Below are 14,963 nucleotides of genomic sequence, written 5' to 3'. Positions count from 1 at the left end.
CCCAAAGGAAAACCTCATGTTGGATGTTATCCTTTAAAGTACTTATGAAGACATCAATCTTATGCTCCTCTGGAATATCATTTACCCTTATATTCAATTTTTGGAAGTCCTCAATGTGCTCCACCATTGACCCCTTTTGTTTGAGATTTATCAATTGTCTAAAGAAGGTGTTGCTCTTTGTGTCTTCATAATATGCTATCATTTCCTCCATAAAAATTGACAAGGTGACAAGTGGCTGATGAGAACAAATCTATCTATACCATACAAACTGATTGGGTTCTAAATATAAATATGTAATACGTACCTTTTGTTAGGGTTGGACATCATGTGGATCAAAATATTGCTCCATTTGTAGTATCCAAGTTACCAAATTATTGCCATCAAACTTACTCATATCTATATTTGGACTGTGGTGGTTCTTAAACCCCACATTGGAGTCTCTAAAATCGTAATTGATATTCTTTTTGTCTTCATCATGATTTTCATGGATTGCCTTGTCACCACTGGGACACCTTTCTTCTAACAACTTTGCCAAACCTTCCTTTAACCCTTTTATCTTGACATTCATCATTGCTTCCATGTTTGATTTTATGCCATCATTCAAACTCTCATGTCCCTTTTTATAACATCTATCTTAACATTCATCGTGGCTTCCAATTCAATTTTTGTTACTTTTTGCGAGAGCGAAATGTGTTGCACTTGGTCTCGCAATTTTAATATATCATGTTGCATTTCTTCCTCTTCTTCATGTGTCCTAGTATAGATTTTAGGTTTCTTACTACATGTTTCCATGTTCTTTCTTCAGGGCATCAATTCATGATAATTATGCTTCACTATTCCCTTCGAATCACTTCAAACTATTTTTTCAAACAAAACTTATGCAAATTTTAAAAACTACAAATTTTGTTTTTATTTTGTTTTTTAGCTTTGTAGGAGCTCAATATTGAATCTATTGTATCTCTGTAATTTCGGATCTGCAAGGTCTAAAATTTAGTCTTGTCGTATCCCTTAGAATCCTCTTTCCAAACCCACAAGTCTGATCGAGATTGGATTCTTCAAGAAATAGTTATTCCCAATATCCCACGATGAACTAATTATAGATTGGTTCATTAGAGATAACTTGTACAAAGTGTCATGTGTCACTGTTTTGACCTTCTGTCCTAAAAATAATACCCAACAAACTAAAGTGCATCCTCTTTCTGTCTATTTTTATGAAATTTGAATCCGATGCTCAGAGAGAAAGTTATGACGATTTTTCCAAGGTCACCTGTTTGAGATGTAATTCTAGAGCCTGCAAAAACCCTAACTTCCTCGGATCATATCTCTTAAAATGTAGCTTGAAAAGATCTGAAATTTGTACATGAGGTTCACCAAGATTTTGGATCCACGTGGTTTTACTCTCAGCTTCCAAATATTCATAGAAAAAAAGTTATAGCGAAAACTCCATGATGACCTATTTGAAGCAGCAAAACCTAGAATCCAAAGCTCTGATACCAAATGTTATGTAACCAACTCACAAAATAGAAGAAAAGATAGATCAACGACTTCAAAATTAGCCTATTTGAGGGTGAAACCTACTTTAAATTACACAAATGAATAATTATTAGATGATACAAATGAAAATACCTCCTTTTTATATGTAGGAGTCTAAGGAGTCACAATATAATCAGATCCTACATAACAGTAATATTGTAAGGGCACAACAATAACAATAGTGGGATTATATGGGGCACAATAATAACAATATGGGGACTACATGGGCACAAAAATACAATAAGGGGGTTTCACTAATAACAATAAGGGGCTACAGTTGTAGTATAGGGACCTAAAATTTTTTCTAATAGATATTGCACCCAAGGAAAGAAGGATATTCAACCTTTGTTGGAATTGTTTTGAGTAGACTACAAACCTTGAGTGTACTTGAAGAAGTTTTGGAGCATTATAGAAAAATATTGGAGCATTCGCTTTGAACACATCTTGTTGTATATTCAAAAACATTTTTTGAGTAGGATAGAATACATTTATTGAGAATATTATGGAGAACTTAAAAGTAGACCTTGAAGCAAGAAATTTTGAAGGCAAAAAAACTAAAAAATTGGTAAGAAACTGAAAATTTTCTTTTCTTTTGATTTTCAATTTCAAATGCAATGAAAATGAAAATGAAGCTAGATTATTGACCAAAATAACTCAAAAATATTGCAACTGAAATATGAAAATTCCATTTTATCCAATTAACATTCAAGCCAAGAGTTCATAAAACCTAATTGATAAGAAGAAAGAAAAATGAAACTAACTCTTATCAGAGGCAATCAAACTCAAATGTAAACATAATGATGGATTTAAAGAGACACAAACACGTTCAAAGACTGAAGAAAACCTTTTGGATCACACAAAAGATCTACCAAGCTCAAAATTATGTTTTCTTTAAGCCAATTACTGTATGAACAAGTCAATTCATGTCACTTTGAAAGGTTAAAAATAGCTAGGCCAAGGAAACCACTAAAGGGAAATAAAACTCCCTAGTATGGTCGCCAAGTTGTTATGAGGAAAATTATCTTATAAAAACAAAAGGAAACTCCCTAAATCTAGTGGCCTGATCTAGAAACCATAGGGGCAAAAAGATCTATGTTTTCCTTAGAGAAATTAGAATACAGAAGAAAGGCCTACCTAGAATCTGTAGTAAGCCCTCCTCTTCTCCTTTATTGTAAGATCCAACTCTAGCTCCATGCACTATAAATGGAATATATAAAATGACTAAAATAAGAAAGATATCTACAATCTCCACATAACATAAACTAATGTCTCTAATAAATGAGCCAAAAGGCATTGAAATACATAAGCATCAACATAGTACAAGTATAGGAAACATAATGCTTTTTGTATTAATAAATGAATGAGAGAGTTACAACCATTTATAGATGCTTGAATTTGTAGATGTCTCCCAAATTCTCTAGTCCTTCCATGCTTAAACTCAACGTAGCAACATGATGACACTAGTAATCTCCAAAATCCAACCCAGACTCTATGGGAGGCAATGGATTTATAGGGTGAAGTGGTAGTTTAGGATTTACCAATCTAGGCTTGAGATCCACATATGAAGGAGGATAATCTCTAAGGATAAGAGATAATATCTCTAGAGCAGGAATTCAAGATCTCTATCAATTGTAAATGATTAAAACCACCATAGAATCTTCTAGAAGGAGAAGTTTAATATTTTTTTCTGTTTTTCCCGAAATTATAGAACCATCGCACATGAAAAGGAGAACAACATGCATTGGTTAGTGTTAGAAAATCATAAAGGAAGAATATTTTCTTATACTTGACAATTACTTGTGATTTTCTTTATTTCTTACTAAGTTTTCTTTATATCTTCTTTCTTTAGTTCATCAAGCAATTACCAAAGTGAAAGCACATAAAATAATGGACACTAGATATAGGCACTATGCCAAGGAAAAACCCCCCTCAAGGGGAAAACCCAGTCAAAATTATATTACTTTCAATAACATTATTTAAGACTCTTCACCCTAGAAAAAGGCCAAACCTTCCCTCCACACCAAGTCAGCCTCCCAAATCTTCAACCTCTTTTCCAACAACTTCATCTATCTAGCATCTTTCGGCAACAGACAGCTTCTGGCATCAACAAACCTTGGAAGACTTTGATCTCCAAAACTAGGGCACAAAATAAAGAGAGAGAGGCACCAAAATTTCATTTTCTTCTTCTCCTTGGACTACACCCAACTCTCACTTCTTTCCCCTTCTTCTTCTAGTTCACACTTTTTCTGGCTTCAAGAGATATCAAACTTTCTTGTGAGAGTGTGTGCTCCAAAGGAATTTGACTTACTTCTATTTGTAGGCTTCAAGGGAGGTCGAATTGATGTCCTTAGGCTGGCTTGAACTCTTCTAGGCCAACTTGAAGTCGGCAATACATGAATTACTTTTGACTCAATACTTAAACTTTTTACATGATTCAGAAGCCCAAGAAGGGCCTCTTTAAAAGTACAATGACTCTATTGACTCAGAATAAATCCTAGAAGTCCTCAATAGGGAATTTGACCTAAAACATGGTGACCCAAGCATGAAGCCCATGCTTTAATACATAATAATAATAATAATAAAAAAATTCTTTATTCTTATGACAAGTACATTACAAAATGACTCAAATACATTTAATGAAGATTAAACCTAGTTACATTTTCCAAAACTCCCTCTTAACTAGGGAGGTAATCATCATACACAAGTACAAGGAAGATCTCAACTATATGAACTGTGAATAACCTTAGGCACTGCAATGAAATGGACTAGATTCGACTAGGGTAATCTATCCATTGGTCTCTCAACAATTTAGGTACTGTAATGCCACAGACTGGATCCATGACCTGGGAAGTCTACCGGAGTGAGAATAAGATGGATTCAAACTTTCAACCTCTCTAGGTATCGTTTGGGTTACTTTCTAACCATCAAACCAAAGATCCAGGTGTGTATCCAAAAACATAGCTCTATAATCAACACCGCCTTTTCCAACTATTAGTGTCAGTCTTTGAAGCCTTCCACCAGTGATCGAACATGCACTTACAAAGTGGTCTTAGGGTGCCAAGGTCAAATTTTGTCATTTCAGTGAGTCTTCAAATAAAATTTGGTCACTTGGTATTAGATCTAGGATTTGTTTTCACTTATTTCAAAGTTGTCCAAATGTCGGTCCATGTCACCATTCAAATGAGTATACCATCATTCAGAAAGTTTTCATCATCATTTCAGGTTCTAATGGGTCATTTTACACCTTGTTCGTGCTTGATTTGTAGTTGGGTAAGGCTCATTTCCCTCTCCTAGGGTTTTGAATCTCTTTGATGGTAAAATAATAAACAAAACTTGCATCCTGATGCTCATACATCTTCCCCTATCCTTAATGTACCTTATTAAGCACTTCTCATCACTAATATCCCTCAAATTCATCATTTTCCCACAAACCCTAGCTTCTTGCTACAATTTGACAATTTTCTAGGCTAGGCCTATGTTTTGCTATTTTGGACCCCTTCCCCTCACTAAATATTTGAGATTGCACTTTCCATTACATCCTAACATCCCTCCTTGCTTCCCAAAATTTTCTCAAGAATTTAGAAGCCTCTTAGCCAATTCATTTCCCTTCATTTCTACAAATCCCCTGTTTGACACATTAGGATACGTTTTACTCAAATGATGTTTCTGAGACATAGAATATGAATTTGACAAAAGTGAGAGAGGTTTTTGTCCCTAATAGGCAAAGGAAGAAACACCTTCTTCACTTTTTACACAGGTGTCATGGTTTTAGGGAAATGTCAAAAATACAAGTTGCCTCAGGAGAGTTAATACACCTCTAGAGTGATCTTGGAAAAATCACGATTTCTCCTAGACTGTTTGGCCAAATTACTTCCTTGATGTGTAAAATGATAACTAGACACAACGAGATTTCCATTGAGCTATCATGAGCTCAATTTGGAGTTGAGGAAGACCTTCAAACGTTGACTGCAACAACACTCTACATTTAGGCAACCTCATTTTACACATTTTGACCAGTCTTGGGATATTTGACTTTTGACAAGGCAAATGAACACCAAATTGAAATATTCAAGATGTTTTCGAAAGTAGACTCAATAATATTTCCAACGCACTATTCCATGCCCAATTTGGACCCCGGGAATGCCTCCAAAAGTGGTCTGCAAAATGGCGTTGCACACTGCACACTGGATTGGCGCTGCGCATTGGATGGTTCCTCCCAGTGCAAAATAACAATGGCACTACGCATTAAATTGGCATTGTGCACCTATTGAACCCTCCCAAAAACTGATCCAAATCACTCCAATTTTCCTTAATTCTCCAAATTTTCCTCTTGACAAGTAAGTAACACAATTATTCTTGTTGAAAAAGGGTTTTTTGCATCAGTCTATGGTAATTGTGTTTATCAAAAACCAAACCCTAGTTTTCACCAAAGCCTCTCATAAAATTTAAAGCTCATTCATAGATTGTTGTCATATCTCATCCATTGGTTGTCCCCCTAAAACCATATTCCAACACATAATCTCTCAAAATTATACACTATTCCTAAAACCCTAAACCCTTACACACACTTCCTATTCCCATTCCCATTCGCTCACGTACACTTCCCTAAAACCCTATTTACATACATAACCCTTTACCTTAACCCTATACCCTCAATTATCAAAACCATAGTCATCCCTTTCATACCCTATTCCCTCAAACCCTATGCTTTATCAAATCTCACTCATATCCCTATTTCCTCTCACTCATTCCCTTTCTTTTGAAAATCTCTTCATACTCATCATTCACCTACATTATCTTTCTTTCCCCACAAGCATATACAGTCAAATAAGACAATGGACAATGATTATGAGACTGGGGAAGAGACCCTCAGTGACAGTTCTAGGGAACTAAACTTGTAGCAGAGGAGACCTCACAAAGGAGGAAAGATAAATAGGGAGGAAGCCCATCAGCCTCAGAGAATTACTTGCTTGTCCCTTTGCCATCACATGTTTCCAGCATCAGTCTTGTTATGAGTTCTGTGAAATGGTGGAGAGGGTCAAATATCACCATGAATTAGCAAGGCTATTTGTGTCACACTTGGACAATAATGAAGTACAACTTGCTGGTGTCACTTTCACTCTGTCACCTGCCATCATTTCAGAGGCTACAGGCATCCCAAACATAGGTGAAAAATGGAACAAGGAGAAGAACAAATTAGAAATTCTTGTTGATGCCTTCTTAGCTCATCATAGCAGTGCTTGAGGGTGCTCTGTACCAAATTTGGGGAAATTTTGAGAATTTTTTGTCATTTTCAAATTTTGAAATTAGAAAAATAGGAAAACCCAATAGGTGCACAGTGCCACTAGCACTACGCTTTTGATGGGGATACTCTTTTGGAAAATGGCTTGCATATTTGGATTAAGCATCAAAAAATAAGAAAACCCAAAAAGTTTCATCAATTTTGGAACGGATCTTGGTCACCTTAGGGCCAAAAAACCATCAAAATATGACCTCTCTGCCACTTTTTTGACGCACAGGAAGCAGTCTTGGGAGATTCCATTTTTTAGTAGGCAAATGACATCCAAATCCAAAAATTAAAATTGTTCTAGAAACTAGACAGGCAGAGCTTTCCAACAAGCCATCTTGGGCCTGAATTGGATGTGTGTAAGACCTCCAAAATTGCCTCTGAAGTGGCATTGTGCATTAAATCAGTGGCACTACACGTTAAATGAAATTTTTCCAGTTTTGCTAGAAAAGTCAAATTTTTCCTAGTTTTCTCTACAATTGACTTTTTCTCACTCTCTTGATGAATTTGGCATGGTAAATGATGTAACTTGATGTAATTATGGATGTAAAAAACTTGATAGGGTAGATACATCAAGACAAAGGTGGTTTTGAACTGAATGTATTAGTGTCCTTAGTTTTAGAGGCAAGTTGTTCCACTGCCTACTTTTGTGTTCCTAGTTTAGATATGGTTGAAACCACCCCTATTCTCATGGATTTGACCCATGATAGCTAGAATGAGTAGTTTCCTTGCCTATATTATGTACTTTTTCATTCATTTGTAAAGTTTGGACTCTTTTGGAAGTGGTGCACTCATTGTATACTTGTATCAGGGCATTGGCAAGGAATAAAACCAAGTTTTATAGCTATTTTTGTGGGATTCTTGTGATATTGAGTTTATGTATCGTTTCTTCTTTGTAATGAGTTTTTCTGATATTTTATATGTATCCACATCTCTCTCTATCTTCTAAACTAAATGACTCAAGATGAATATACAAAATACACTAATTTACAGTGCCTTGTCTTGGGAATGAATTTGGTTTTCTGTGTTTTTAACAGTTTGAAGAGGATTCATGCTCCTCATGCCCTCCTCAATCCCTCAATAGTCTAAATCTACCATCTCAATCAATTTCTAGTACATAAATCCTTTGTCTACCATGCCCCACAAAACATGTTTGTATCCCTGATTTGATTTCCCAGACCCAACTTACCTGTTCCATTTGATCCAGCATCCAATCATCAAAATCAAACAAAAATCCTCTGAGCTACTATACCTAGCCTAAAATCTACATTAAATTTCAGTCATCTCAAGTCATAATTGGAACCATCTTAACGGAGATTGACAAGGAGAGAGCCCTCTCCCGATCTGGTAGGGCTAGCTACCAGGTTAAGCATGGTTTGTGGTTATCCTAGGATTGCCTCCCTTCAGCCTGAGGTCGATCTAGGCTCTAACATAGTGGTGACCATACTGGGGACATAGTTTTATATTCCTCAACAAACTTTATCAAGTTTAGATCTGATTGTTGATGGTGGACAACGATCAAACACCGAGAGGTTGAAATCATTCACTTGGTGACTTCAAATCAGTTTCGACATCAGATCCAAGGACTCCACTGGAGGATGAACCTGACCAGCAAAATCATGTAAGGACAATATGGAAACATCAGGTATTCAACTTGGAATTTCATCCAAGACATTATATTCTTTGTTATAAATTATTTCTTCTCATTTCCTGAGAATGTTAAGAACGCATTACGAATTATACTGTGTTTGAGAGAAGATCCTAGACCTACATTTGATTCTTTCCCTTTGAAGATTGTGAATACCAAATATTCGCATGCCTTTGATTTTGATCAAGACCCGTCTTCTGAATCTTGTGATGACCGTCTTCAAACTGATGAACCTCAAGGGACCAAGACTGATTGTACACCTTCTATATATACTCCTATACCTTGTAAAATTCCAGATCAATACAAGCCTCTAATTTTACCTCCTATATCCCATGCTTTCCCTAAAAATCATGACCTATATCTACCAATATTTGATGGTGAATGTGACAACATCATTGCTGAGAGACATATATTGAATTTTGAGTCTTTTTTTGATCTTTTTTAAGTTGATGAAGAAGATGTTAGTATTAGGCTTTTTTCTCTTTCTTTGCAAGGCAAAGTCAAGAGTTGGTTCAAAACCCTGCTTGATGCGAGCATCTCAGATTTCCAGCAATTCGTCAAAGTGTTCCTTGACAAGTGGGTGGTCAGAAAGAACCCTTTCGTGATTATAGAAGTGTATAACCAGCTAAAAAGACAGCAAGAGGAGACAGTACAATAGTTTTCCACCATATTTAACCAATTTTATTGTTCGATGCCTATTACTATAAGACCTCCTCCTGGATTTGCTCTCTTGCACTGCCCGGAAGCCTTTGATCCGAAAATGGAGTTTTAGCTGAGAGAAAGGAATCTTGCAACACTTGAAGAGATGCAGAATAGTGCAGTAGATTAGAGGCTAATTTTCTGATCAGAAGGGCAAAGTTGAAGGAAGAAGAGATGAAGAACATAGATCCAGAGGAATCAAAATCTTTAGAGGTAAAGCTCGACATTTTGGTAAGTTTAGTGGAAGAGATAATGCAAAATATCACCACAAGGAATGATTATGATGCTCAATACCATGGCTCGCTGATTGAAGAAGAACAAGTGGTTGATCCAAAACATTTTCTTTCTTATCCCAGTTGTCATAGATCTAATAATGATTGTTTTATAGATCATCTTGGAGAAGAGAGATCTATTGATATGACATGTATTCTTGATGACGTGTTTTATACTGATGATTTGCCTCAGTTTGATCAGTATGATGATGATTATGTCCTCCAAATAGAATCTAGTCTTGCAGACAAATCAATAGCTGGTTTGTGGATTGATGAGGTTCACTTTCATCAACTCGAGTATAGTGATTAGCCAATGCATATAAGCTATGGAAGTGAGGAGGAAAGTGCAGCAAATTTTGAAGTAAGTGAAGGATCTTTTCCTTTTTGTTTTACTTCATTTCAGATCATCAGAGACAACTTTCATGCAATCAGAAATCAACCATCGATAACTTTGGATCTTAACCATCTAGAGAGCAATGAAATCCTTGTTCAAAACTTTTCATATCTAGATTTGCAGCCCTTGAAATCCATTGATTGTCAGGTTGTATATGAAGACTTGGAAGCTGGAACATATGATCAAATGATGCAAGATGATTCCGTACCATTTTGTTTTGAATCATTTCAATTTTTGAAGGGAAATTTGCATAGTATATCTTCAATAAAGGATGGGCAGCCTGTAGAAAATCATGCAATCTCATCGGAACCAATAGAAAATGGGTTGCAACAGTCTTTTCAAAAGTTTCACAATCCAATAGTTGATGTGTTGGATGATGTCTGTAGTCAAAGTCCTTCTCTCTTAGCTACCTATGAGCTTGAAAAAAGTATTGGTACAAACTTTATCTGGTAGCCGGTTTCTTTGTCATTTTCAACAAGAGTCTCGTCACAAAGCTCAGATGAAAGTTTGCATTCATGGTATGAGTAGAAGGAAAGTAATATATTGGATGAGCTAAGCCCCAATGCACATGAATTTCAAGATCCTTATGCAGTATTTTTGGAGTCAGATAGAGAATCCATATTATTCAATCTAGTAAAATTTGGATCTATTTACAAGTTTTGATGGGAGTTGCCTTTCAGTATTTCTCTCTTATTGCTCGGAAACAAGCACTTGAGGAAAATTTAAACAACATCCAAAATACTTACTTGGTTGCATTGGTTGTTTCATTTCACTTGATCAAGAGATGTATGGAATAGTTAGAGTAGGTTTTATTGAATAAGCTCCATTTTGAGCATATTTTCCAGTTTGTTAGTTGTGTTTTAGTATTCAGTCAGTTTCAAGTCAGTTTGTGTCTTTGAGTCATCAGTATTCAGTCATGTAATTTTAGCTTAAGTTTATTGACTCCATATTGCCCAATGGATAAGGCACTGGTCTTCTTTCCCAAAGATCTGCGGTACTTGGCACCTCCATGGAGCTACCATCCCCATTGGAGATAATGTTAGTGTCAGTCTTTGAAGCCTTCCACTAGTGATCAAACATGCTCTTACAAAGTGGTCTTAGGGTGTCAAGGTCAAATTTTGTCATTTTAGTGAGTCTTCAAATAAAATTTGGTCACTAGGTATTAGGTCTAGGATTTGTTTTCACTTATTTCAAAGTTGTCCAAATGTCATTCCATGTCACCATTCATATGAGTGTACCATCATTTAGAGAGTTGTCATCATCATTTCAGGTTCTAATGGGTCATTTTACACCTTGTTCGTGCTTGAGTTGTAGTTGGGTAAGGCTCATTTCCCTCTCCTAGGGTTTTGAAGGTAATTTCTCTTGGATGGTCAAATCCTCAACAAAAATTGTATCCTAATGCTCATACATATTCCCCTATCCTTAATGTACCTTCTTAAGCACTTCCCATCACTGATATCCCTCAAATTCATCATTTTCCCACAAACCCTAACGTCTTGCTACAATTTGACAACTTTTTAGGCTAGGCCTGTGTTTTGCCCTTTTGGACCCCTTCCCCTCACTCAATATTTGAAATTCCACTTTCCCTTACTTCCTAACATCCCTCCCTACTTCCCAAAATTTTCTCAAGAATTTAGAATCCTCTTAGCCCCTTCATGTCCCTTCATTTCTACCAATCCCCTGTTCCACACATCAGGATAGGTTTTACTCAAATGATGTTTCTGAGAAATAGAAGATGAATTTAACAAAAGTGAGAGAGATTATTTTCCATAATATGCCAAGGAAGAAAAACCTCCTTCATTTTTTACACAGGTGTCATGGTTTTAGAGAAATGTCAAAAATACAAGTTGCCTCAAGAGAGTTAATGCACCTCTGGAGTGACCTTGGGAAAATCAAGATTTCTCCTATCCTCGTTGGCCAAATGACTTTCTTGATGAGTCAAATGATAACTAGACACAAATAGCTTTCCAATTATCTCAATTTGGAGTTGAGTTAGACCTTCAAAAGTTGACTGCAACAACACTCTACATTTAGGCAGCCTCATTTTGCACATTTTGACAAGTCTTGGGATATTTGACTTTTGATAGGGAAAATGAACTCCAAATTGAAAAATTCAATATGTTTTGGAAAGTAGACTCAATAATATTTCCAATGTGCTATCCTGCACCCAATTTGACTCTAGGAAGGCCTCCAAAAGTGGTCTGAAAAAAGGCACTGCGCACCTCTCAGTTGGCGCTGCGCATTGGATGGTTCCTCTCAATGCAAAATATTGCTGGCGTTGCGCATTAAATTGGTGTTGTACACCTGTTGGAGGGTGTTGTGCACCTATTGAACCCTCCCAAAAACTGATCCAAATCACTCCAATTTTCCTTAATTCTCCAAATTTTCCTGTTGACAAGTAAGTAACACAATTATTCTTGTTGAAAAATAGTTTTTTGCATCAGTCTATGGTAATTGTGTTTATCAAAAACCAAACCCTAGTTTTCACCAAAGCCTCTCATAAAATTTAAAGCTCATTCATAGATTTTTAGCATATCTCATCCATTGATTTTCCCCCTAAAACCATACTCCCACACATAATCTCTCAAAATAATACACTATTCCTAAAACCCTAAACCCCTACACACTCTTCCTATTACCATTCCCATTCCCTCACGTACACTTCCCTAAAACCCTATTTACATACATAACCCTTTACCTTAACCCTATACCATCAATTCTCAAAACCCTAGTCATCCCTTTCATACCCTATTCCCTCAAACCCTACGCTCTATCAAATCTCACTCATTCCCTTTCTTTTGAAAATCTCTTCATACTCATCATTCACCTACATTATCTTTCTTTCCCCACAGGCATATACAGTCAAATAAGACAATGGACAGTGATTACAAGATTGGCGAAGAGACCCTCAGTGACAGTTCTAGGGAACTAAACTTGCAGCAGAGGAGACCTCAGAAAGGAGGAAAGATAAATAGTGAGGAAGCGCATCAGCCTCAGAGAATTACTTGCTTGTCTCGTTGCCATCACATGTTTCTAGCATCAGTCTTGTTATGAGTTCTGTGAAATGGTGGAGAGGGTAAAATATCACCATCAATTAGCAAGGCTATTTGTGTCACACTTGGACAATAAGGAAGTACAACTTGCTGGTGTCACTTTCACTTTGTCACCTGCCTTCATTTCAGAGCCTACAAGCATCCCAAGCATAGGTGAAAAATGGAACAGGGAGAATAACAAATTAGAAATTCTTGTTGATGCCTTCTTAGCTCATTATAGCAGTGCTTGAGGGTGCTCTATACCAAATTTGGGGAAATTTTTAGAATCTTTTGTCATTTTCAAATTTTGAAATTAGAAAAACAGGAAAACCCAATAAGTGCGCAACGCCATTGGCGCCACGATTTTGATGGGGACATTATTTTGGAAAATGGCTTGCAAATTTGGATTAAGCATCAAAAAATAAGAAAACCCAAAAAGTTTCATCAATTTTGGAGTAGATCTTGGTCACCTAAAGGCCAAAAAACCATCAAAAAATGACCTCTCTGCCACTTTTTTGACACACAGGAAGTAGTCTTGGGAGATTCCATTTTCGAGGGGGCAAATGACATCCAAATCGAGAAATTCAAATTGTTCCAAAAACTAGACAGGTAGGGCTTTCCAACAAGCCATTTTTTGCCTGAATTGGATGTGTGGAAAACCTCCAAAACTGCCTCTGAATTGGCGCTACACATTAAATCAGTGGCGCTGTACATTAAATGAAATTTTGCCAGTTTTGCTAGAAAAGTCAAATTTTTCCTAGTTTTCTCTACAGTTGACTTTTTCTCACTCTCTTGATGAATTTGGCATGGAAAATGATGTAAATTTATGTAATTATGGATGTAAAACACTTGATAGGGTAGATACATCAAGACAAAGGTGGTTTTGAACTGAATGTATCAGTGTCCTTAGTTTTAGAGGCAAGCTGTTCCACTACCTACTTTTGTGTTCCTATTTTAGATATGGTTGAAACCACCCCTCTTCTCATGGATTCGACCCTTGATAGCTAGCATGAGTAGTTTCCTTGCCTATATTATTTACTTTTTCATTCATTTGTGAAGGTTGGACTCTTTTGGAAGTGGTGCACTCATTGTATACTTGTATCGGGGGATTGGCAAGGAATGAAACCAAGTTTTATAGCTATTTTTGTGGGATTCTTATGATATTGAGTTTATGTATTGTTTCTTCTTTGTAATGAGTTTTTCTAATGTTTTGTATGTATCCACATCTCTCTCTATCTTCTAAACTAAATGACTCAAGGTGAATAGACAAAATACACTAATTTACAGTGCTTTGTCTTCGGAATGCATTTGGGTTTCTGCGTTGTTCAATAGTTTGAAGAGGATTCATGCTCCTCATGCCCTCCTTAACCCCTCAGCAATCCAAATCTACCATCTCAATCAATTTCTAGTACATAAATCCTTTATCTACCTCATCCCACAGAACATGTCTGTATCCCTGATTTGATTTCTTAGACCCAACTTGTCTGTTCCATTTGATCCAGCAACCAATCATCAAAATCAACCAAAAATACTCTGAGCTACTATACCTAGCCTAAAATCTACATTAAATTTTATTCATCTCAAGTCATAATTGCAACCATCTTAATGGAGATTAACAAGGAGAGAGCCCTCTCCCGACCTGGTAGGGCTAGCTACTAGGTTAAGCATGGTTTGTGGTTATCCTAGGATTTCCTCCCTTCAGCGTGAGGTCGATCTAGGCTCTAACACCAACTTCAGGACCTAAACATTAACACAAAGTGTTAACTAGATGTCCTCCCAGGAAATGCTTCACTCACAAAGCCTCAACATTCCTAGATCCAACAAATCAAGGATAACCAATATCTCCCAATCAAAATGATTGGTAACCATCATGCTATCAACACCTTTGAGAGATTCACCTATACCAACACAACCCTAATCAATAATATACTTTCATATGTACATAATCCAATACAAATATATGGTGTCTTCCAGATAACTTGATGTTTCTTCTCAACTTTTCATAGTAAGAATATCGACCGAGTCTTAGACAGAATATTCCTCATCCATACACTCTCCTTTCCTACTTCCCATGCAACAACATATTCTCTGAAATTCA

General features: G+C 36.5%; 1 pseudogene; it reads left to right on the top strand.

Annotated features, from left to right (window-relative positions):
* LOC149157643 (auxin response factor 19 pseudogene) overlaps positions 1–14,963 on the top strand; it is a 76,706-nt pseudogene that overhangs the window by 18,595 nt on the left and 43,148 nt on the right.

The sequence above is a fragment of the Pinus tabuliformis genome, chromosome 5_2, assembly GCF_031772625.1.
Source record: "Pinus tabuliformis cultivar Carrire ecotype Pingquan chromosome 5_2, CPIR1, whole genome shotgun sequence".
Taxonomy (NCBI): Eukaryota; Viridiplantae; Streptophyta; class Pinopsida; order Pinales; family Pinaceae; genus Pinus; species Pinus tabuliformis.
Note: the sequence above shows the minus strand (reverse complement) of the source record. Positions and strands in the feature narration are given on the sequence as shown.